General features: G+C 46.1%; 1 pseudogene; it reads left to right on the top strand.

Moving 5' to 3' along the window:
- Positions 1 to 439: 439 nt before the first annotated feature.
- LOC124680333 lies at positions 440 to 1,848 on the top strand (annotated as a pseudogene).
- The last annotated feature ends 20,186 nt before the right edge of the window (positions 1,849 to 22,034 follow it).

The raw sequence follows: 22,034 nt of genomic DNA, 5'->3' as shown, positions 1-22,034 counted from the left end.
GGCTGCTTCCTTGTCTTGCCCGTCAAGGAATCTTCTGGTGCACCGTCCAGGTGGCCTGCCTTGCCTCCAAGTGCCTTCATGGGCCTCCAACTAGACAATACAGGATAGGGCAATGTCGGTTACCCGAAGGGTAATGCCCACGTCACCGGCACTATCTGCTCTTCGCCGGCACGGCCCTATTATGGCACACCAACAGCATTTTCCTCCGGCACACAACAATATTGGTGCTCCGGCACTGATCCCTGCAGATATAGCCCTTTTCCTAGTAGTGAATAGGCCAATGTATCCATCAGGGCCTAGCGCTTTCTCAGCTGGCAACCCTTTTGATGAGGGCATTCCAACGAACATTAGAGCGCTAGGACGCACTACGGTATGTAATGATTAAGTCTAAGGTTGTGCCATCAATTTGTATTTGGGTCTATTTTATTAATTATTAGCCATGACATCTTATTTGGGGCGTAACCCTCTTAGCGACGCGCCACATCGGAACCCGGGTGTGGTGTCAAATGGGCAAGGGCCGGGCCGTCACCCCCTTGGTGGCGCGCCGTATCTTGATCTGGATACGGTGATAAGTGAGCAAGGGTCGGGTCGCCGCATCCTTAGTGGCGCGCTGCACCGACGCCCCGGTGTAGTGAAAAATGAGCAAGGGTCTCCGCATTTGACTCGACGAGTGCGGAGGGTAAGGAAGTTAGCCGAGCCTAGGAGGATACGCTTAGGTAGGCTGGAACGTAGGGTCCCCGACGGGTAAGTTACGGGAGTTAGTTGATACAGCGGTGAGGAGGCGTGTTGATGTCCTATGTGTCCAAGAGACCAAATGGAAGGGACAGAAGGCGAAGGAGGTGGAGGATACCGGTTTTAAGTTGTGGTACACGGGGACAACTTCAAACAAAAATGGAGTAGGAATCTTGGTCAATAAGAGCCTCAGGGATGGAGTTGTGGACGTCAAGAGGAAAGGGGACCGGATGATCCTTGTCAAGCTGGTTGTTGGGGACTTAGTCCTCAATGTTATCAGCGCGTATGCCCCACAAGTAGGCCACAATGAGAGCACCAAGAGGGAGTTCGGGAAGGCACGGAGGACTTGGTTAGGAGGGTACCTATTGGTGAGAAGCTCTTCATAGGAGGAGACCTCAATGGCCATGTGGGTACATCTAACACGAGGTTTTGAAAGGGTGCATGGGGGCTTTGGCTATGGCATCGGGAACCAAGAAGGAGAAGATGTCCCGAGCTTCGCTCTAGCCTATGACATGGTCGTAGCTAACACCATCTTTAGGAAGAGAGAATCCCATCTAGTGACGTTCGGTAGTGGTCTACACTCTAGCCAGATTGATTTTGTCCTCTCTAGAAGAGAAGACAGACGCGCCTGCATTGATTGTAAGGTGATACCTGGAGAGAGTGTTGTCCCTCAACATAAGCTGGTGGTTGCTGACTTTCGCTTTAGGATCCGTGTCCAGCGGGGTAAGCGCGCCAAAGTCGCTAGAACAAAGTGGTGGAAGCTCAAGGGTGAGGCATCCCAAGCTTTCAGGGAGAGGGTTATTAAGGAGGGCCCTTGGGAGGAAGGAGGCGATGCAAACATGATGTGGACGAGTATGGCGACCTGCTTGCGGAAGGTCGCTGTAGAGGAGTTTGGGTTGACGAAGGGAAGTAGAAGGGAAGCTAAGGATACCTGCTGGTGGAACGATGAGGTCCAGAAGGTTATTAGGGAGAAAAAGGATTGTTTTAGATGCCTATATCTGGACAGGAGTGCAGCTAACATGGAGAAGTACAAGGTGGCGAAGAAGGCTGCAAAGCGGGCGGTGAGTGAAGCAAGGGGTCGGGCGTATGAGGACCTCTACCAACGTTTAAACACGAAGGAAGGAGAAAGGGACATCTATAAGATGGCCAAGTTTAGGGAGAGGAAGACGAGGGATGTCAATGAAGTCAAATGCATCAAGGACGGAGATGATCAGCTTCTTGTGAAGGATGAGGCGATCAAGCGTAGATGGCGGGAGTACTTTGACAACCTTTACAATGGAGAGGCTGAGAGCTCTACCATTGAGCTAGACGACTCCTTTGATGATACCAGCATGTGCTTTGTGCGACGTATTCGGGAGTCCGAGGTTAAGGAGGCGTTAAGGAGGATGAAAGGCGGCAAGGCGATGGGTCCTGATGGTATCCCCATCGAGGCGTGGAGAGGCCTTGGAGACGTAGCGATAGTATGGCTAACTAAGCTTTTCAACCTAATTTTTCGGTCAAACAAGATGCCCGAAGAATGGAGGCGGAGTATTTTAGTACCAATCTTCAAGAACAAGGGGGACGTTCAAAGTTGTACTAATTACCGTGGAATCAAGCTGATGAGCCATACTATGAAGCTATGGGAGAGAGTCATTGAGCACCGCTTAAGAAGGTTGACAAGCGTGACCAAAAACCAATTTGGCTTCATGCCTGGGAGGTCTACCATGGAAGCCATCTTCTTGGTACGACAGCTGATGGAGAGATACAGGGAGCAAAAGAAGAACCTTCATATCGTGTTCATTGATTTGGAGAAGGCCTATGATAAGATACCTCGGAATGTCATGTGGTGGGCCTTGGAGAAACACAAAGTCCCAATAAAGTACATTACCCTCATCAAGGATATGTATGATAATGTTGTGACAAGTGTTCGAACAAGCGATGGCGACACTGATGACTTTCCAATTAGAATAGGGCTACACCAAGGGTCAGCTTTGAGCCCTTATCTTTTTGATTTGGTGATGGATGAGGTCACAAGGGATATACAAGGAGACATCCCATGGTGTATGCTCTTTGCGGATGATGTGGTGCTAGTCGATGATAGCCGAGCGGGGTTAATAGAAAGTTAGAGTTGTGGAGGCGAACTCTAGAATCGAAAGGTTTTAGGCTTAGTAGAACTAAAACTGAATACATGAGGTGCAGTTTCAGTTCTACTAGGCACGAGGAGGGAGAGGTTAGCCTTGATGGGCAGGTGGTACCGGAGAGAGACACTTTTCGATATTTGGGGTCCATGTTGCGGAAGGATGGCGATATCGATGAAGATGTGGGCCACCGAATCAAGGCTGGTTGGATGAAGTGGCGCCAAGCTTCTGGCGTACTCTGTGACAAGAGAGTGCCACAAAAGCTAAAAGGCAGGTTTTATAGGACAGCTATCCGACCTGCGATGTTGTATGGCGTTGAGTGTTGGCCAACGAAGAGACGACATATCCAACAGTAGCAGAGATGCGCATGTTGAGATGGATATGTGGCCACACAAGAAAGGATCGGGTACGGAACGACGATATACGGGAGAGAGTTGGGGTAGCACCGATTGAAGAGAAGCTGGTCCAACATCGTCTCGGATGGTTTGGACATATCCAACGGAGGCCTCCGGAAGCGCCGGTGCATAGCGGACGGATAAAGCGTGATGAGAATGTTAAGAGGGGTCGTGGTAGACCAAACTTGACATGGGAGGAGTCCGTTAAGAGAGATCTAAAGGTTTGGAATATCGACAAAGATTTAGCCATGGATAGGGGTGCGTGGAAGTTAGCTATCCACGTTCCGGAACCATGACTTGGCTTCGAGATCTTATGGGTTTCAACTCTAGCCTACCCCAACTTGTTTGGGACTGAAAGGCTTGGTTGTTGTTGTTGTAGCCATGACATCTTGTAGACCGTCCAGGTTTTATTTTGTGTGTTTAGTTTGGGCATGTCCAACCGGCTTAGTTTCTGGTCTCCTATATAAAGGATATGGCATCTAGGCTTTAAGGTGGTCAAAAATTATATAGAACATTCTGTTCCAGCATGTGTATCATCCCTCGAAGGTTGGTACTGTCATTGCATTTCTGGCGTTCGTCGAGTTATCTAATATATCGTTATTTACATGAAGGTGCTTGTTATTTAAGTATTGTCATGCTTTGGCATGAAACTCACCATTTCTCAAATCGATTTTCGCATGGGTTCATCTATTCAGCTTGAGGTCCATCTACTGCGACATGTTGATCGTGCATTATCGTTCCCGATCTTCAGGTTACATGAATCTCTCATGTGATTGGGAGATCCTATCTGTTATTTTGGATTAGGAGGTGCATCGTAAAATATCAGGCGAAACAATATTCATCACCTTTTGGTTGTAGCATGCAACTCGTTCATGGAGAATGGGGCTTCAAGATGTCCTAGGTCCCTCTTATCGTATCCTAGAGCCTTTAGCGAGGAATGCCTAGTATATTTTGTGGGAGCTCTGGCACCTAGGGTGACATGGATCTACGGTTGCTGGGCCCATAGTGGCTACTCGGAAGCAATCAATCGGGGAGGCTACTCCCGAGTGAGGCTCCACGAGGCGTAAAACTCTCATGGAGACACACAACTGGAGCAGAAGATAGGCTCGGGTAGGAACTCCCTCGCGAAGGTCCCTGAACCACCAACCTCTCCGGATCAGAAAGCCCTTTTGGAGACGATAAGATCAACCAAGGGAGCCTTGGATTCCACCTTCACAAGGCCTAGAGTAAGAACATGAGGAGCGGGCTCTAAAAGCTACAAGACAAGGCGGACTGGCGTCACGCACGTCATGGCTGTGCTCAAAATCTCCGTCCCGAGGAGGCGACATGTCATTGCCACTTTGGTGCTAAAGCGGGCTCGATGAGGACCGCAGCGCCAAGACCCCGTCCTTGCCACTTTGGTGCAAGGCCGGGTGGATGGCACAAACAACCACAAGAGGCGTCATCGGCAATCTTAGCACCTGCCATGGACCGACGCTTTAATCGACCATGGACTAGGTCTATCTTGTAAAGGGCGAGGGCACTTCCCGCCCGCAGTTTGGAGATGTGGAAACCCTTCCCCCTCAAGATATTTCGGGGGAAGAGGACCAGCTCTTCTATATAAGGAATAGCCTTGCTAGCGTAGAGGGAGACGATCTTGAGCGATCTCAAACCCTAGAACTTATGTACGGTCATCTTCTCCCATAGGTGAGCAATACAACCACCAAAGCAGGACGTAGGGGTTTTACTTCTCCGAGGGACCTGAACCTGGGTAACTGCCGTGTTCATCTCTGAAGTGCCACCGTCAGAAATACATCAATGAGCTCTTGAGTACCCATGTTCGAACCTCTCGGGTTCGGTGATACCTGTATTCCTTCGCGGACACGAATCTCCTCCATTTCACGCGCCAGATAGGGGACTCAGTCCATCGTCGTTCTGCTCCGACTACCTTCGGCTATATCCTCATGGCCAACCCGGTGGAATTCACTGTGCTGGATGACCGTCACTGAGATCCGGTTGTTGAGACCTCTCTGACGCTGATGCAGGAGCTGCTCCAGCTTCGCCCGGAAGGGACGAGCAGTGACCAGTGGCTGGCTAGCATTTTCGGGCTCACTCGTGCGGTGGCCAAAGTTGCGAAAGTCGTTGGGGGCTTGGCAGACGCTACATCGAAAGGCTCTCCGGATGTCGGGTAGTCCTTCTTGCCCCTCGCTCGAGGCCGAGTCATGTAAAGTGTGGTGGCGACGTCGGGCACGCCAAGCACCAGTGACAAGGGATTAACTTATCAGTGCCTACGTATTGTAGACTAGGGTTTTAGTCGGAAGTAGAGGGCAAGTAGATCTCGAAGGTTTCAGCCGAAAAGTACTCGATGATTATGAAAACTAGGGTTGCGTGAAACAATGAGTCGATCCTCTCTTTGTCCCTCGACTCCCCCTTATATAGGAGGCGGAGCCGAGGGATTTCGTAATACACAAGTTACAGAGTCCGGGAGGGTTTCCAACCCGTCCCGTAAAATTACAAGTCTATATTTCCTAATACAACTCTAACTTTCCTTGGTACTAATCTGGGCTTCCAAACTTCATAATCTTCGACTCGTGGGCCTTCAGTAAACTCCGGGTACCATCTTTGGCAGGCCCATTGGGGATGCCTATGTTAGTAGCCCCCGAGATTTTACTTGAATCGAAGAATCATGGAAAATCTCCAACTTTATAATCATCAGATAGCATTTTCAAGCCAACACATATCTTTTAAGTAAACACTTATATATTGTACAGGGATAATGGTAGTTGGGGCTAGTTCATCTGACGGATCAGGTACTAGTTAACTGCTCTAGTGGCAATCCGCAAAAACCTACTTCAAGATCACGTCCCTGGACATGATCTCGGGATACTGGTGTTAACTCGATAGGTGCTGCTTAAGGTCTTACCATCTGTCGAGCCCCAGTCATATTTTATCGGGTACCTAACGCGTCCGTTAGGATTTTTCTTCGTATCTGTTGATACGGAAAAAAGTAGCAAACCGACGTCAGAGACGGTGCCACGCCGCTCGAACGGATCCGGGGTCTTACCTTCGCAAAGTTTTGCGGCATTCAGAGATTTATTCGCGACTTAGGCGCTCTGAGAATATATTGTCGAGTGCTTTTTCGGCTGTTGGAATAGCACATTTTATTGAGTCAACGGATGACTTATCTTGCCTTCCCGATGGGAGTATATGAAGAGTTATGTGTATAACTCGAAATATACTCATTAAACTTTTTACAATTTCATCGGGCACGCGAACAGCGTTCCCGATGGGAGTAGCCCCCGAGGCTACAGCCAAGGACTTATACTTGGTTGTAGGCTCAAAACTTTAATGCCTTATGTCGCTATATTGCCATTCTTTCTCGAGCTTTTATCTCTATTAGGTGCGCGACCAGCGCTCCCGATGGGAGTAGCCCCCGAGGCTATGAACAAATGCTTGCTTTTGATCATAAGCTCTCGCCATTTCTATTTTGTCATTCCCGAAATTTCTTTTTTCAAAAGTAGCTCCCGAGCATTTGATCAAAAACTTGTATTTGATCAAAGGCTCTCGAGATAATCAATAGTCTTTTCCTGTCGCCAATTTCATTAATCTTCACAGCCGAGATTTTCTCTTGGCAAGGTGACATCATTACTGACGATAGCCACGATCACTGTATCGGGAAGACGCGAGCACTGTTCTCTCTCTATCTTGCAAAACCCTCATCAATTTGACACGTCGTGCAAGTGGGGGACACACGTCCTCCGCTTTTTCTGGCGCACGCACTGTAGCGCCTGTTCCGTTCCTTCATAGTCAAAATACACGTTTACCCCTTAGCCACGTGTACAGCATCCATCTCAAAATTATTCCATCCAACGGTGCGCCGATTCGCCAATTCCTATATAAGGTCTTCTTCTTCCTCCGTTCATCCTTTCGCCAGCGCCGCACCTCTGCTCTCCTCTCCAAAAATCCCCCATTGCGCCCAATACTTCCTGAGCTCAGCTACACTCGCACTTCACGCCTACACCATTATTGATGCCACCACGCGCACGGGTCACCAGGCACAGCACTCCTGAGTCAAAGATGGCGGCGGAAGATCTGGAGTGGGAGAGATCCAAGATTTCCAATCAAGATCTCAACCTGATGAAGAAGCTCGGGTTGATGAAGAAAAAGGACGCGCTGCGCTTCCCCAGCGAAGAAAGCTATCCATCGCCTCCTATCGAGTATCGGGTCAGTTTCGTCGACCATCTTATCCGCGGTCTTTCTGCCCCCATTCACGATTTCCTCCCTGGTCTTCTCTTTGTTTACGGGTTGCAGCTGCATCAGCTGACTCCCAATTCCATCCACCATGTCTCCATTTTCATTACTCTCTGCGAGTGCTTCCTCGGAGTCCATCCTAATTGGGCTCTGTGGAAGCGTATCTTCTGCGTCCGCCGCAACGGCTCTCACAACATCGCCTACAACATAGGCGGTGTTGTTATTTGCGTTCGCCCTGACGTCGAGTATTTTGACGTCAAATTCCCCGGCTCTGTCCAAGGGTGGCGCAAAAGATGGCTTTATGTGCACGAAGAAAGCTCCGACTCGGTGGAGTACAACATAGCTCCTTTCGATGGAGGTGCCAAAATTATTCGCCGCCGATCCTGGGACGCGGAAGCTACTGAAGAAGAAAAAACAGCGACAGAGGCGCTGATGTCCCGTATCCACGAGCTTCAAAACACCCGTGGCAAGGAATTATCGGGTATCCAGATCACATCGTATTTCCTTAGGATTAGAGTGCAGCCCTTACAAGCTCGCAAAAAACCCCTTTGGATGTATGCTGGCGAAGAAGATGCCGACCGGCTCTCCAAAGACCTTTCTGTAAAGGACTTGGAGAAGCTTATCCGAAGAATTTCGTCGCTCAGCATGAAAGATGCTATTCCATCCTCTTGCCGCGTGGAGCCATATAGTGGCACCAAAGCCCTCCCCGAGGTAATTTTTGTTTGACTTTTTTCTCTCGATTTTTGTAATACTTGTCGACTACCTTTTCGCTAACATCCCTTGCGTAACTTCTTGTCGACATACCTTGTCCTTGTAGAATCATCCAGTTCTAGCTTCTCTTCCACCTCTTCCTGAAGGTGGGGAAGTCGAAGAACGGGCTGTTGTCACCGATGACAACCAGGGTACTTCTCGCCTTGAGAGTGAAATCGCGGGTTCTCAAAAATCCGCGGTGAAAAAGAAGTTGAATCCGAGGCCACCGCATCGACACACTCCCCTCCCTCAGCTGTTTCTCCAAGGAACAAGAGAAAAAGGGACGAAGTTGCCGATTCCGGCACCTCCAAAGCCGGCGCACCTCCTGCCGAAGAAGTTGTTCCTGATGAAGAAAGGACAACTTTCAACCCTTATGAAGATGCCCTTGTCAGCTCGTAAGTTCTTGTTGCTTTTTGTTGTTTGCTCCCGATATTTTGTCTATGTTGTTTCTTATATTGTCGCCTTCTTTATTGTAGTGGTGACGAGGATGAAAATCCACCTATTGACGCGACTACTCGAACGAGTACGTCTCGTACTTTAGTTGTCTCCGAAGCTCAACCTGATGGGGATGAAACCTCGCCTCCTCAGCAAGATACAGAGCACCCAACTCCAATTACGAGCCCCCGTGCCTCTTCACCAAAGAGAGCTAGGGTCGAGCCAGCCAAGGAGCCTACCCTGTTAATTGGTGGTTCGACGACTCCTTCGATGGATGATGTAAGTTTTCCCTACTTTTATGTTCCGAACATTTCAATACTTTCGACTCTCCTGTGGTTTTTGCTTGTTGTTGTCGAACTTTCACTTCCTATATTGATTTATCTTTCTCTGATTTTCTTTTCAGCCTTTGATGAAGGAATTTATCCGTCTCGGTACCCAATTCATCGGGTACCGTGACCATGCTAAGAAGCTTGAAGGTAATATTTTCCTGCCTCTTCTGCTGAATAGACTCCCCTTCATTATTTTTGTCATGACATTTTACTCGTCGTTTGGTTTGTCGTACACTCTTGCGGAAGCTAACAAACGTGCTGATGCTCTTGCTCTTAAGTTGGAGCAAAGCGAAAAGCTCGCAAGAAAGCTGAATCGGATGCTCGCCGCCGTCGAAGATCTTCGAAAAAGACTTCACGACGCGAAAACTTCTTTAAGCGAAAACATAGCTCAGCGAGTCCGCTCGTGAAAAGAAATCCTCACTCGCTTGGAGTCGCAGAGTCGACGTTTTGTTAGTAAGTACTCAGATCATTGCTATTTCTTCGGGTCATCATATTTTTCCTGGCGCGCTTTTTTGACAAGCTTCCTTTTGCTCATTTAGGGAAACGCAGCAAGATTACGATCTAGAAAATCCTGAAGGTGATCGCCTTCTCGATGCGCTCTCCCTTCTTGAGATTCATGGATATGAGGCACGCCAAGGCCTTGCTGACGCTAGAACAGGTCTGTCGCGGCTTTTTCCCTACTTCTTCACGAAGAAAGAAGAACCCGAGACGTTTACTGCTCTCGCCAAGTGCTTCAATTCTCAAGAAGATCTTGGGCTCAAGCTTCGACAAGAAGGCTTGAAGGTTGGTGTTGAAGGCACCATCGCATTGGTTGCTGACAGCCAACAAGATATTGACTGGGCGAAAGTTGGCGATGTGAAGGAAATGGAGACGAAGAGGTGGCAGTCTTTGATTAAGGCCGCCAAGCCAAACTCAAAGAAAATCCTCGCCTACCTCGGATGCAAACCAACTCCCGCTCCTAATTCATCGAAGCCGGAGGTCAAGTAGACCACCTTGTCTCTTCTTTTGTTTTGTTTCTCTTTTGATGTTGTCGCCATAGTAGCTTTGGCGACAACTGCCCCATTAGTTCACTAGGAACCCTCCTTTTGTAATAGCCATGTAAATATCTGACCTTATGAATGAAAAGCCATGTTGCCGAGTTATTGATATCGAAATATTTCTCTCCAGTTGATTTTTGACAACTATACCGTGGTGCCTCATTCCCCGGCTGCTTTGCCCGCTGCGTCTTGCTCGAAAAGATCCTCCGCTATCGAGTTTATTGGAGGTTTTTCGAGTGCTGGACAAAATGAAGACTTGGACGAGCTCCGTCAACAACTGCAGTTGATGAAAAAGCAAGCTCTCGTGATGATGGAACAATCTCGAAGATCATCGGACATGGAAAAACTTGCTGTTCAACAAGCTCGAGAAGCCATAGCGTTGAAGGAGACTGCGGTTGCTGAGGCTGCTGCAGCTGCTTCCCGAGAAAATTATATGCTTCAACTGATGAACGATTCCAGCTTGGATATGACGGGTACGCTTCGCAAACTTGGTCATACTGTATTTTGTTCTTACTGTCTTTTATTCCTCGCTGATGCTTCCGCTGAAACAGGTTCTTTTTTGGATACTGCTGCCGAAGATCAGCGTGTTGAAGCCCGAACCAATGTGCTTCTCAAGCTTGCCCTGGAACATGGTTCTAATTTCTGGGTTACACCTGAGCGTACTCGCCAAATCGTCAGATTTCAAGATCGCGCGGGTCGTGTCCGCGTATTTTCACGACTTCTACACAAGGACACTACCCCTAGTTGATAGTACCATGTTTCCACGCAACAAAACACCGGAAACTCTTCCGCTCGATGGAGAAATTCCGAGGTGCCACTCGAATTCATGAATTTGTGCGAGCTCAACAATCACGTTGAGGGCAAGATTTGCGCATGATTATGATGCGGATCGCAACGCCGAAGTTAGACGTTGACTCGGATTGTCACCAAGTGTCTGGCCAGGCAGGCGAAGCGGAAGAGGAACATCGACAAAATCAATGACACTGTAACCCCTATAGCAGAAGAGATGATGGACGAACTGCTTCGGATGGATGTTGAATTCTTTGTGAAAGGTAGCTATGCTGAACATAGAACTGGTGCTGCAAACAACGAAAGTATAAACATAGATTGTATTTCGGATCAAAGAATGGGTCCACAGTTCACTAGAGGTGTCTCTCCCATAAGATAAAAGCATGTTGGGTGAACAAATTACAGTCGGGCAATTGACAAATAGAGAGGGCATAACAATGCACATACATGACATGATAAGTATAGTGAGATTTAATTGGGCATTACGACAAAGTACATAGACCGCCATCCAACCGCATCTATGCCTAAAAAGTCCACCTTCAGGTTATCATCCGAACCCCTCCAAGTATTAAGTTGCTAACAACAGCACAATTGCATTAAGTATGGTGCGTAATGTAATCAACAACTACATCCTCGGACATAGCGCCAATGTTTTATCCCTAGTGGCAACAAGCACAACACAACCTTAGAACTTTCTCGTCACCGTCCCAGTGTCAATGCGTGCATGAACCCACTATCGAGCATAAGTACTCCCTCTTGGAGTTAAAAGTAAAAACTTGGCCAGAGCCTCTACTAGTAACTGAGAGCATGCAAGATCATAAACAACACATGTATAATAACTTGATAATTAACATGACATGGTATTCTCTATCCATCGGATCCCGACAAACACAACATATAGAATTACAGATAGATGATCTTGATCATGTTAGGCAGCCTCACAAGATCCAACAATGAAGCACAATGAGGAGAAGACAACCATCTAGCTACTGCTATGGACCCATAGTCCAGGGGTGAACTACTCACTCATCACTCCGGAGGCGACCATGGCGGTGTAGAGTCCTCCGGGAGATGAATCCCCTCTCCGGCAGGGTGCCGGAGGAGATCTCCGTAATCCCCCGAGATGGGATCGGCGGCGGCGGCGTCTCGCAAGGTTTTCCGTATCGTGGTTTTTCGCATCGTGGGTTTCGCGACGGAGGCTTTAAGTAGGCGGAAGGGCAGAGTCGGGGGCCGGACGAGGGCCCACACTATAGGTCGGCGCGGCCGTGGCTTGGGCCGCGCCGCCTTATAGTTTGGCCACCTCGTGGCCCCACTTCGTGTGTTCTTCGGTCTTCTCGGAAGCTCCGTGGAAAAATAGGACCCCGGGTCTTCGTTTCGTCCAATTCCGAGAATATTTCGTTACTAGGATTTCTGAAACCAAAAACAGCGTAAAAACATGAACCGGCACTTCGGCATCTTGTTAATAGGTTAGTTCCAGAAAATGCACGAATATGACATAAAGTGTGCATAAAACATGTAGGTATCATCAATAATATGGCATAGAACATAAGAAATTATCGATACGTCGGAGACGTATCAAATATGCCTTGAATTCCTTGGATGTGAAATTACTACCATTGTCCGTGACGATGCTATGAGGTACTCCAAACCGAAAACGATACTTTTCACGAACTTGATTCAGATGCTCCGTCGGGGTGAATTTATCGGCTTTGCTTCTATCCACTTTGTGAATTTGTCGACAGCGACGAGCATGTACTCGTATCCTCCTGGCGAAGCTTTGTGTAATTTTCCCACCATATCGAGACCCCACTGAGCAAAGGGCCAAGACAACGGTATTGGCATCAATTCTGCTGCCGGGGAGTGAGGTTTTGCGGCAAATCTCTGGCACGCGTTGCAAGTACGAACGATGTCTTTCGCATCCTCGATTGCTGTCAACCAATAAAATCCTGCTCTGAAAACCTTGGCTGCTATAGCTCGGCTGCTTGCATGATGACCACATATTCCTTCGTGTACATCTTTCAGAATTAGCCTTCCTTCTTCAGGTGTGACGCACCTCTGTAACACTCCCGAAATACTTCGTTCGTATAACTCCCCTTTGACCACAGTAAAGGCTTTAGAACGTCTGATAACTCGCCTTGCTTCAACTGGATCGTCGGGTATTACTTTTCGTAGGATGTATGATATGTATGCTTGCATCCATGGAATTTGTACCATCATTACTACGTCTAGTTCCTCTTCTTCTTCTAGTGCTGCTATTTTAGCCCCCAAGGGTTTCTTATCCTTCTCCTTCTTCTGTGGTTTCTTCGGCTTTGTAGATCTCTCGGCTATCTCCTCCCAGAACACGCCTGGTGGAATCGCGAGACACTGCGACCCAATGTTTGCAAGAACATCGGCTTCATCATTGCTTAGCCTGCTGATGTGATTTACTTCGCACCCGTCAAACAACTTCTCTAGCTCGTTATACACTTCCTTGTATGCTATCATACTATCATTGACTGCATCACATTGATTCATGACTTGCTGAGCCACCAATTGTGAGTCGCCAAAGATTTTTAATCGAGTTGCGCCACAAGCCTTCGCCATCTTCATCCCGTGTATGAGAGCTTCGTATTCTGCCTCATTGTTAGACGCGTTTGGAAATGTCATCCGTAAGACATACTTTAATTTGTCGCCTTGAGGTGATATTAGTATCACGCCTGCTCCAGCTCCCTCTAATCTCTTGGACCCATCCAAGTTCATAGTCCAGGTTCTCGATAGATCCGGGGGTCCCGTATTTTGTAGCTCCATCCACTCTACGATGAAGTCTGGTAAAATTTGCGACTTTATTGCTTTTCTTTTTTCGTACGTGATGTCCCGAGGGGAAAGCTCTATTCCCCACAGGGAGACACGACCCGTAGCCTATGGATTGTTTAATATATTGGATAAAGGCGCCTCATTGACCACTATTATCGGATGCGCCGAAAAATAGTGCCGCAGTTTTCTTGCGGTTGTAAACACTCTATATGCTAGTTTTTGGTACTGCGGATACCGATGTTTTGAGGGCGATAGAACTTCACTGATGAAATATACTGGCCTCTGTACTCCATGGAGTTTTCCTTCTTCCTCTCTTTCAACTACGAGTGCTGTGCTGACCACCTGAGGCGTGGCTGCAATGTATAACAAGAGGGGTTCCTTCTCCTTAGGCGCCACCAAAATTGGTGGTGTCGAAATTGTGCGCTTGAGATCCTCGAAAGCTCTGTCTGCCTCTTCGTTCCATTGAAACTTCTCTCCTTGCTTGATCAGAGTGTAGAACAGCAACGCCTTCTCTCCTTGCTTGATCAGAGCGTAAAGCTGCGACTCGCCCAGTCAATTGTTGTATTTCTTTCAACTTTGTTGGCTTCCTCATTGTTACGATAGCTTGAACTTTCTCTGGATTGGCTTCGATTCCTCTTGCTGAAACTAGGAACCCGAGAAGTTCTCCCGCAGGGACGCCGAAAGAGCACTTTGTCGGGTTCAGCTTGAGGCAGAACTTGTCGAGGTTATCGAAAGTTTCCTTTAAATCCTCGATCAATGTTGACCCCTTCTTTGTTGTTATGACGACATTGTCAATGTATACTTGTACGTTTTTACCAATCTGTGTTGCAAGACACTTCTGCATCATCCGCTGATATGTTGCTCCCGCGTTTTTCAGACCAAAAGGCATTGTTTTGTAGCAAAACACGCCATAAGGTGTTATGAACACTGTCTTGCCCTCATCATCCTATTTTAGTCTGATCTGGTTATAGCCAGAATATGCGTCCAGGAAGGAAAGACGTTCACATCCTGCCGTGGAGTCGATAATCTGATCGATCCTTGGGAGGGGAAAGTGATCCTTTGGACAGTGTTTATTGAGACACGTAAAGTCGACACACATGCGAAGGACTTTCGTGTTTTTCTTCGGGACCAGCACCGGGTTAGCTACCCACGTGGCCTCTCGTATGTAACTCTTTGATAAAACCAGCTTCTCCGAGTCGATCAATCTCTCGACAAGCATGGCTTTGCGGTTTGGTTCCGAAAATGCCGCAAAGGTTGTTTGATTGGTCTCGCTATTGGATCCAAGTTTAGGTGGTGCTCGGCAAGTTCCCTGGGTACTCCTGGCATGTCAGCTGGACACCATGCGAAGATTTTCCAGTGCTCACAGAGGAACTCGACGTGCGCGCTTTCCTATGCGAGGTCCATGTCTGTTGCGATGGACGTCGTTTTCTTTGGATCTGTCGGGTGAATCTGCACCTCCTTAGAATCCTTGGTAGTGTTAAAGGTTGGCTCCCCGAGTGGCCTTCCTACATCCGGCAACACATCATAATCAGCTTGTTAGCCTTGACGCCATTTATTCTCGCTTGCATCCCGAAGGTTTCGACGATCGATGAAAATCCTTGTCGCATTTATCAGCTAACGCAAAACTGCCTTTGACTGTAATCGGTCCCTTAGGTCCAGGTAACCTCCACAACAGGTACGTGTAGTGTGGTACCGTCATAAACCTGGCATATGCTGGTCGTCCCAACAAGGCGTGATATTGCGACGAAAAATCCACCACTTCGAACTCCAACCTTTCTATCCTGTAATTTTCTCGGGTTCCAAACTGAACGTCGAGATTGATCTTCCCCAGCGGATAACTTGGCTTGTCTGGCGTGATATGATGACCCACAAGTATAGGGGGTGTATCGCAGTACTTTCGATAAATAAGAGTGTCGAACCCAACGAGGAGCAGAAGGTGTTGACAAGCAGTTTCGATGAAGGATTCACTGTAAATGCTCACAGACAAGTATTCGGGGGGGTTTGATATAGCAGATGAATAAAGTACAAGTAAGTAAAGTGCGAGAGAAATAATTGCGGAGAGTGGCCCAATCCTTTTTAGCACAAAGGACAAGCCGGTTTGTTTACTTATAATGACCAAACGTTCTTGAGGACACACGGGAATTTAGTCTAGTGCTTTCGCTTCATATAGCTAATTAATCTTCATTGTTTTGATAAGTGTTGTGTGGGTGAACCTATGCTAATGCACCGCCCTTCCTAGGACTAATACATACTTGTGATTATACTCCTTGCAAGCATCCGCAAATACAAGAAAGTAATTAAGATGAATCTAACCACAGCCTTAAACTCTGAGATCCTGCTATCACTCCTGCATCGATATACCAACGGGGGTTCAGGTTTCTATCACTCCGGCAACCCCGCAATTAGCAAACGAATACAAGATGTATTCCCCTAGGCCCATAAATGGTGAAGTATCATGTAGTCGACGTTCACATGACACCACTAGAAGAATAACACCACAACTTAAATATCATAACATTGAATACTAACCAACATAATTCACTACTAACATTTAAACTTCACCCATGTCCTCAAGAACTAAACAAACTACTCACGAGACATCATATGGAACATGATCAGAGGTGATATGATGATGAATAACAATCTGAACATAAACCTTGGTTCAATGGTTTCACTCAATAGCATCAATAACAAGTAGAAATCAATACCGGGAGAGTTTCCCCTATCAAACAATCAAGATCCAACCCTAATTGTTACAAGTGGTGATGAGGTGCAGTGGTGGAGATGGCGGTGATGATGATGGAGATGATGGTGATGATGATGGAGATGATGTCCAGCTCGATGACGATGACGATGGCGTCGATTTCCCCCTCCGGGAGGGAATTTCCCCGGCGGATTTCAGCCTGCCGGAGAGCTCTTTTCTCTCTGGTCTTTTCCGCCCCGCAGAGGCGGCTGTGACTCTTCACGACTATCCTCTGGAGCTTAGATTTTCGGGACGAAGAAGTACGCGAAGGAGAGGAGGCCAGAGGGGGCTGTGGGCCCCCTCCCCACAAGGCGGTGCGGCCAGGGTAGGGCCTGCGCCGGCCTATGGGGGGGCCATGGCGGCCCTCCTCGGCTCCTCCTTTTGGCTACCTCCGTCTTTTGGAAAAATAGGATTTTCAGTATAATTCCCGTCAATTGCTGATCTTCCGAAATATTGCATTCTGACGGTGCTTTTTTCCAGCAGAATCCTGACTCCGGTGCGCGATTCTCCAATAATCATGAAACATGCAAAATAGATGAAATAACATAAGTATCATCTCTAAATATGAAAAGATATCAATGAATAACAGTAAATTATGATATAAAATAGTGATGCAAAATGGACGTATCAACTCCCCCCAAGCTTAGACTTTGCTTGTCCCCAAGCGAAACTGAACTCGGTAAACAAGACCACATGTTTATGGAGTGAAGAGTCGATAAACAAAATACGGACAAGAAGCATCATATTAATTCACACAAGACATTCTAGTGAACAACTTCCTCAAATAATTCAACTTGAAACAAGTAAAAGGAAATCACAAATAAAGGTGCATAGGAAATCATAATTGGTGATGGCAAACTTCGTTCTTGGTCAGAGAACAGTTAACAGGTTGTACTTATCTATTGAGCAACATTCTTATATTAAAGCTTATAACAAAACTTGCATACTCAATCATAATAATTTCCTCATAGTCATTGATAACCTTCAAAGCTATATTCATTCAGATAAAACTTGTACTAAACAACATGAAGAATAAAAGGCATGATTAAGTAGATCACAATATAGATGGTTGGATCATAACAATTCAATTGCTTGCTTAAGATGGAGGGAAATAGGTTCACTGACTCAACATAAAGTAAAAGATAGGCCCTTCGCAGAGGGAAGCAGGGATAAAATCATGTGCTAGAGCTTTTTAAGTTTTGAAATCATATAGAGAGCATAAAAGTAAAGTTTTGAGAGGTGTTTGTTGTTGTCAACGAATGGTAGTGGGTACTCTAACCCCCTTGCCAAATAGACCTCCAAAGAGCGGCTCCCATGAAGGACGTTATCTCTACCAAGAAGGTAGATCATCCTCTTCTCTTTTGTTTACACATGTACTTTAGTTTATTTAAGGATGACACTCCTCCCAACCTTTGCTTTCTCAAGCCATGGCTAACCGAATCCTCGGGTGCCTTCCAACATTTCACATACCATGGAGGAGTGTCTATTGCAAAATTAAGTTGCTTATCGATGAATCAGGGCAAAACATGTGAAGAGAGTTATTAATGAAAGTTGATTAATTGGGGCTGGGAACCCCGTTGCCAGCTCTTTTTGTAAAATTATAGGATAAGTGGATGAAGCCACTAGTCCATTAATGGAAGCTGCCCAACAAGATTGAAAGATAAAACACCACATACTTCCTCATGAGCTATAAAACATTGACACAAATAAGAGGTAGTAATTTTTTAATTGTTTAAAGGTAGCACATGAAGTATTTACTTGGAATGGCAGGGAAATACCACATAATAGGTAGTTATGGTGGACACTGATGGAATTGGTTTGGTTTAAGGGTTTGGATGCACGAGAAGTATTCCCTCTCGGCATGTGTCTTTGGCTAGCAAGGTTAATTAGCAAGCATAAGAGTTGAGGGAAACAAACAAATATACATGTGATAGAAACAATCATGCATCTTCCTTGTAAGCACAAACAATTTTAACTTCAGAATACTAAGCTAGGAACGAACAAGAAAGATAATGACATATCTACATGTATTTCCTCTTTTCTACTTAAAACTCAAAGTGTTGTTGCTATTGACCAATGCTAAGTTTGCCAAAACCAAATAGATATACTCAATGCTCCCAAAGTGATACCAATACTAACAACAAGATCAATCATATAATAAAGATTGCAAACTAAAATAAGATGTGCAATATGTAAATGATAGGACTTCTCATTAATATTCCATAACGATAACTCACACCAAGGGATACATAGATAACCAACTAAAGAGAGTTACTTCCATACTGCAACACATTGTTATCACCAGAATTTGACCGGATCAGAGGTGGGCCGCGATTGGAAGATGGGCTTGAAGAATATACATGGAAGAAGTACATGAATCGGCCTTATATGCAAAGTTTGGGCTAGTTTGCTGATGACCCACAAGTATAGGGGATCGCAACAGTCTTCGAGGGAAGTATTACCCAATTTATTGATTCGACACAAGGGGAGACAAAGAATACTTGGAAGCCTTAACAACGGAGTTGTCAATTCAGCTGCACTGGAAACAGACTTGCTCGCAAGAGTTTATCAAGTAGTAACAGCTTTATAGCAAGAGCGTAGTGAAATAACAAGCAGCAGAGTAACAAAGACAAGCAGTAGTGATTTTAGTAAACAGCAGGATTAAAATACCGTAGGCACGGGGACGGATGACTGGCGTTGCATGGATGAGAGAAACTCATGTAACAATCATAGCAGTGGCATTTGCGGATAATAATAAAACGGTGTCCAAGTACTAATCAATCAATAGGCATGTGTTCCAATTATAGTCGTACGTGCTCGCAATGAGAAACTTGCACAACATCTTTTGTCCTACCAGCCGGTGGCAGCCGGGCCTCAAGGGAAACTACTCGGATATTAAGGTACTCCTTTTAATAGAGTACCGGAGCAAAGCATTAACACTCCGTGAACACATGTGATCCTCACATCGCTACCATTCCCTCCGGTTGTCCCGATTTCGTCACTTCGGGGCCATTGGTTCCGGACAGCGACATGTGTATACAACTTATAGGTAAGACCATAAACAATGAATATCATGATGAAATAATAACATGTTCAGATCCGAGATCATGGCACTCGGGCCCTAGTGACAAGCATTAAGCATAACAAGTTGCAACAATATCATAAAAGTACCATCTACTGGACACTAGGCACTATGCCCTAACAATCTTATGCTATTACATGACCAATCTCATCCAATCCCTACCATCCCCTTCGGCCTACAGCGGGGGAATTACTCACACATGGATGGGGGAAACATGGCTGGTTGATGTAGAGGCGTTGGCGGTGATGGCGGTGATGATCTCCTCCAATTCCCCGTCCCGGCGGAGTGCCGCAACGGAGACTTCGGCTCCCGCGACGGAGTTTCGCGATGTGGCGGCGTTCCGGAGGGTTTCCGGCGACTTCGACTTCTCTCCGTGCGCTTTTAGGTCGAGGCGAATAAGTAGTCCGAAGGGGGCGTCGGAGGCCGGCCGAGGGGGCCACACCACCCGGCCGCGCGGGCCCCCCGGGCCGCGCCGCCCGGTGGTGTGGGGCCCTCGGGCCTCCACTTCAATTGCCCTTCCGGCTCCCTTAGTTTCCCGGGAAAATAGGGCCTTCTCGCATAAATTCCGAGGTTTTTCCCGAAAGTTGGATTTCTCGCACAAAAACGAGACACCGTGAGCAGCTTCCGCTGAAAACAGCGTTAGTCCGTGTTAGTTGCATCCAAAATACACAAATTAGAGGCCAAACAATAGCAAAAGTGTTCGGGAAAGTAGATACGTTTTGGACGTATCAACTCCCCCTAAGCTTAGCTTATTGCTTGTCCTCAAGCAATTCAGCTAACAACTGAGCGATAAAAGAACTTTCACGAACACATTTGCTCATATGATGTATATATTCTCATGATATGGCTAATACTTGAGCAGCTCATAATGAGACACATGCAAATAAGATCATCTAACAGCTATGTCAATCATGGAGAGGTACCAACAATTAATAATAAGCATCATGAATCATGTATATAAGCAGGATTGCAATGTTCATAAGAGAGCATGATAAAGTGGTATCTCGCTTGCTCGTATTTGATTGGCAAAACATAAATGCCCGGCACCTTTGAAGTTCATAGAAAGACTAGAAGTAGTGATTGTCAAAGATAAAAGCATCAAAGTTATACCACAATCAATCATATTTTGAGACAAGCATATTATACTAAGAATGACAAGCTTGTGCTCTCAAGATAGTACTCAAAGAAATAATGAAGACACAACATAAAAGTAAAAGATTGACCCTTCGCAGAGGGAAGCAGGGATTAACATGCGCTAGAGCTTTTCATTTTTATAAATCAGGAGTAAAATTATTTTGAGAGGTGTTTGTTGTTGTCAACGAATGGTAATGGGTACACTAACTACCTCGCCAACCGGACTTTCAAGAGCGGCTCCCATGAATTATTGCACGTTTATGTGGCACTCCTTCCAACCTTTCTTACACAAACCATGGCTAACCGAATCCTCGGGTGCCTCGCCAACAATCTCATACCATGAAGGAGTGCCTTTTTATTTTAGTTTTATTATGATGATGACACTCCCCCAACCTTTGCTTACACAAGCCATGGCTAACCGAATCCTTCGGGTGCCGTCCAACAATCACAAACCATGGAGGAGTGTCTATTTAAGTTTAATTAATTCGGGACCGGGAATCCCATTGCCAGCTCTTTTTGCAAAATTATTGGATAAGCGGATGTGCCACTATTCCATATGAGAGTCCGTCAAAAGTAAATGACAAGGTTGAAAGCTAAACACCACATACTTCCTCATGAGCTATGAAACATTAACACAAATTAAGAAGCATTTTGAAGATTTTAAAGGTAGCGCATGAGAATTTACTTGGAATGGTTTGAAATGCCATGCATAGGTATTTATGGTGGACACTCGGAATGACTTGGTTTTCATGTGTTTGGAGGCACGAGCAGCATTCCCGCTCAGTACAAGTGAAGGCTAGCAAAAAGACTAGGGAGCGACAAATCAAGAGAGCAAGAATCGTCATAATCATGCTTGCGGCAAAATAAATTAACAGAGGCATAAAAGTGATACAAGAACTCGAAGCAATATAGATCATCGAGGCTTAATTGACTTTTTGTTCAGTCATATGCATGCGTGAGCATGTGCCAAGTCGATATAAATGAATTATTCAGAGGAGGATACCACAATGCCATACTTACTTATGAATAAAACAATGCAAACAAACATCCATGACATGCTACTCATATTAATAGATTGGAGCTAAACATGAGAGATCATAAACTACTAGACTTTCTCAAATAACATATACCTCACATGAACCAACTAAGCATGCTCACATGGATGAGTATATGTACAAAAATGAAAACAAATAGAGTTCATACCAGCCTCTCACCACAATCGATTGTCGTAGATCGTCATTATTGCCTTTTCACTTGTGTAGCTTGGATAATATGAAATGAAAACCACGCTCCAGCCACCGAAGACCATTGAACTCAAGATGAACTTCACAAAACCAAAGAAGAACAGCAAATATTTTTGGTGTTTTCGAATTTGCAAATAAGAACAAGAGGAAACAAGCAAACAAAGCAAAATCTTTTTGGGTTTTCTTATAGCAAACTAGCAATAGCAAATAAAGCGAAACAAATG

This window comes from Lolium rigidum, unplaced genomic scaffold (genome assembly GCF_022539505.1).
Source record: "Lolium rigidum isolate FL_2022 unplaced genomic scaffold, APGP_CSIRO_Lrig_0.1 contig_13026_1, whole genome shotgun sequence".
Taxonomy (NCBI): domain Eukaryota; kingdom Viridiplantae; phylum Streptophyta; class Magnoliopsida; order Poales; family Poaceae; genus Lolium; species Lolium rigidum.
This window is presented reverse-complemented; position numbering and strand designations above follow the sequence as displayed.